General features: G+C 33.5%; 1 long non-coding RNA gene across 1 annotated transcript; it reads left to right on the top strand.

Annotated features, from left to right (window-relative positions):
* Window positions 1-739: 739 nt before the first annotated feature.
* On the top strand, window positions 740-2400 carry LOC139796356 (uncharacterized). Its single transcript, XR_011725969.1, has 2 exons — window positions 740-868; window positions 2126-2400. It is a non-coding gene; the product is annotated as an uncharacterized lncRNA (long non-coding RNA).
* The last annotated feature ends 1253 nt before the right edge of the window (window positions 2401-3653 follow it).

Below are 3653 nucleotides of genomic sequence, written 5' to 3'. Positions count from 1 at the left end.
ACTATTTCTAAAAAAAATTCTAATCAAGAATGGGAATATAAGTATGTCTTGTCTCAAATTTCTTAACTTCATAGGAACTATATTTTCCTTAAAATAGTGTTGTTTCTCAACTAGTTTCCATATGAGGTACAGCCAAAACTTACTATAGCTGTAAGCGTATCCATGACTACTTGAAATCTGGAAAATCACTAACTTAGTTTTTATTGCCATTAAGGCTGTGCTTCTGAAGCACTCCCAGGATTAGGAAGAATGTGTCTGGAATGTGATTAAACTGTAGAGTAAACTGCTACTGAAGTGCTGCATTGCCAGCTGATGGAACTGCAGAAGTGCTGCTGCCTAACTTGGTTCAAAGCAGAGTTGAAAGAGGCTTGCAGGTTTTCTGATCAATTGATATTACTTCATTCAGAAAGCAATAGATTATAATAGGCTTCTGAGTAGTACTGCTGCTGCAAAATATTAGACATTTTCACTTTACTTATGGTGCTGTTCTTGTCAGCAACCAAGAAATCTGATTTCAAAATTCAGCAGGACAGAGTCTTCAGAAATACAAAAGTATGTTCCACCCTGAAGGATCCATATTACTGTTATTTTTCTCCTTTTGCTTGATTGTTTTATCTAATAACCTTCTTTTGAACTGACACCTATACATTTATCAAGGAACTTGGAAGTTCATCTCTGCTTTTTGTCTGCTTATGGAGTAGGGACAAAACATAGTAAGGTTTATGTACTTTTCTATGAACTCATTGCTTATTATCTAAGGGACAGAGTTTTAAGGGACTGTACTTGGTGTCTCTCATGGGTATTTTTGACATTATATTCTTTGAATTGTTGCTTTAGAAGAATCAAACTCAATCCCATTAGATGTTTTGTAAGCACTCAGTTTCTGTTCACAAAAGAGAGTTACTGTGAGTCCTTCTTTTCCCGAGGGGTGGTACTAAGGGATAAGGATACTTTGCATATCCGATGGTTTCAGTCCTAGACAACCCAGAACTGACTTAACTCTGGCTTCAGACAACTTTGTAAGTTGTTGCTAGAGTAAGGTATGGTTTTTAACTGAAATATATGCCACTAGAAAGAACTTAGGGGCTGGGACTACTCCAATGTCTAGCAACATACAACTAAATGTCCCTTCTCAGGAAAAGTTTCCATTATAAGTCTTTTAAAAGCAAGTAGTTTAACTTGCTTCTTCATAGCTTAAAAATGGTGTTGTGAAATTCCCTTGCATCATTATGTATGGAATATCTGATCTGCACTGAAAAAGCATTTTAAGAGGATGTAAATGGCAATTCTGTTGCGAAGAGCATGATAAAATAGACATGAAAATAAATGGCTATTTTGTCTTGATTTTGATCCCAGTCTGTTGTTCCAGAAATTAAACAGTGTACCACTAAATAATTTCTTGCTGCCTGGGATGCTATAAAGAAAAAAGTGTGCATATTCATTGCATAATATGTATGTGCAAGCAAAGCAAAATTAAGAATTCTTTCACTATTTCCCATCAGCATGGAGTTATTTCACATCCAGAGCAAAGCAGTTATGTGAGAAGACAACAACCATAACAAAAACCATCTCCTCTTCCTCCTTTGCCCAAGTTTTTATTGCTGAGCATGATGTCATGTGGTATATGTTCATAAATATCCTTTTGGTCAGTCAGGGACAGCTGTCCCAGCTGTGCCCCATTCTGAACTCTTGCCCAGCATGCTGACTGAGTGAGGAGGGGAAAAAAAAGAGAGAAAGATTTGATGCTCTGAAACACTGTTCAGCAGCAGCCAAAACGTTGCTCTCTTACCAACAGTTGTACCATTGAGTACAAAGTGCAGTATTATAAGGACTACTGTGAAGAAACTTAACTTCATAACTTCATCCCAGCCAGACTCAATAGAAGCATTCTTTCAAATAGACAGCATAACGGAATTGCAGCTAATGGTACCATGTGATGGTATCAAAGTTACTTTTTTTTTTTTTTTTTTTTTTTTTTTTTTTTTTTTGGTCACCAGAGTAATCTGCTTAATATTGATTCAAAGATGTAATTTTGTCAGTCTTCAATTATATGTGAAGTGGCATGAATATGAAATAGTATGATAGTCCAGGACAAAACTGATGTCACTGACATATTTTTTTTCAGACAGATATTGATGTCCAGCACCAGTGAATTAGTGAAAAGATTGACTTGCATGTAGGCATAATGCCATATGAACAGATGGACATGAATACAGATATCTAAGAGACCATCTATAATCACAAAATGTGTTTGTGAAGGGCACAAGTTTAGCCAGGAAGTACCAGATGGTTATCAGTCCTGCAGTTATAGGAATACAGCAATTCCTATGTACCATCCTTAATCCTCGCTAAATAAAATCCTTAATGTTAATAAAATATCTCCCTGACTGATGAAGATAACTTCATAATTTTGCCTGCTTTTTTTAAAATTAATCTTTCTTAAAAAAAGTAAAGTCACTTTTACATGAGTGAAAACTCCGATTGTATTGCAAATGGAAAGGATATTTGTATTGCAATGGAAAGAGATAAATAACGGATATTCTGAATAAAAATTAACAAAAAATTTGTTACAGTATTGAATTCCCGTTTTAAATGGAAATGATGGAGGACTATAATCAATACTGAAGTCTACTTTCTTACATTCCAACTACAGATAAATCTTACCAAAAAAATTAAAACCAGCATATCTTCCTATGGGAGTCTGGTTGTGATGTTGGATTTCACTACTTTTTCACATTATTTTCAAGCATGCCTAGAAGCTGGTGACAATGAATGTGACCAACTAAAATAAAAACTTGTCTTTTCCTCTAATTTCTCTTTTCTTTTTCCCTTTTTCTCTTCTCTTTTCTCCTCTTTTCTTGTCTTTTCTTCTCAGTTTTCTTGTCTTTTAACTTTTCTTTTCTTTTCTCTTCTTTTTTCTCTTTTCTTTTTTGTTTTTTCTTTTTTCCGTTTCTATTAGAATAATATTATTGGACATGAGGTAATACTATCTGTATCAATACTTTCTTTAGACTTGGATCTGAATATATTGGGCACATTCTAAAAATAGTATGTCTTCCTTTAGACTTATAATATGTGCTTCTTTGAAATTAGAATTTTAACTAATGGTGTATAATTTGCATTCATAAAGTCTATGCAGTCTTGGAGAATTAATATCAAGAATCCTTTCTTTCTCAACTTTCACTGTGGTGATGATGCTGCTGCTGATGAATTGCCACTGTCCCTTTTTTTTTTTCAAACAAGTGATTTTAGTTTTATTGCTAATATCTTTACTTCTTTATATCAGATAATATTCTTACAAACACACACAACAACCTGAGATGCATATTTTTTCAGCTTTTCTTTTTAAAAGAAATTAAGATTTAAGGAAGAAAACTTAATTTGCATGTGATGTAATCTGAGTTTAGAATATGAGTAATTTAGTGATACTACTTTGAACTTTCATCAATATGTCTAATAATTCTGCCTTTCCTGCTGTGGTCTTCAGCTTAATATTTTCTCCTGAAATTTTTATGCATGTTTAATTTTCATAGCAATCTTGCAAAAAACAGTACCTCCCCCCAAACAAGACTAGAAATATATTTTATATACTTTTTCTGAGGTACTTTCAAAAAAACTTCTTCTCATCTCAATGCTCTTAAATTTATAAACAT

This window comes from Heliangelus exortis, chromosome 4, assembly GCF_036169615.1.
Source record: "Heliangelus exortis chromosome 4, bHelExo1.hap1, whole genome shotgun sequence".
NCBI lineage: Eukaryota > Metazoa > Chordata > Aves > Apodiformes > Trochilidae > Heliangelus > Heliangelus exortis.
Note: the sequence above shows the minus strand (reverse complement) of the source record. Positions and strands in the feature narration are given on the sequence as shown.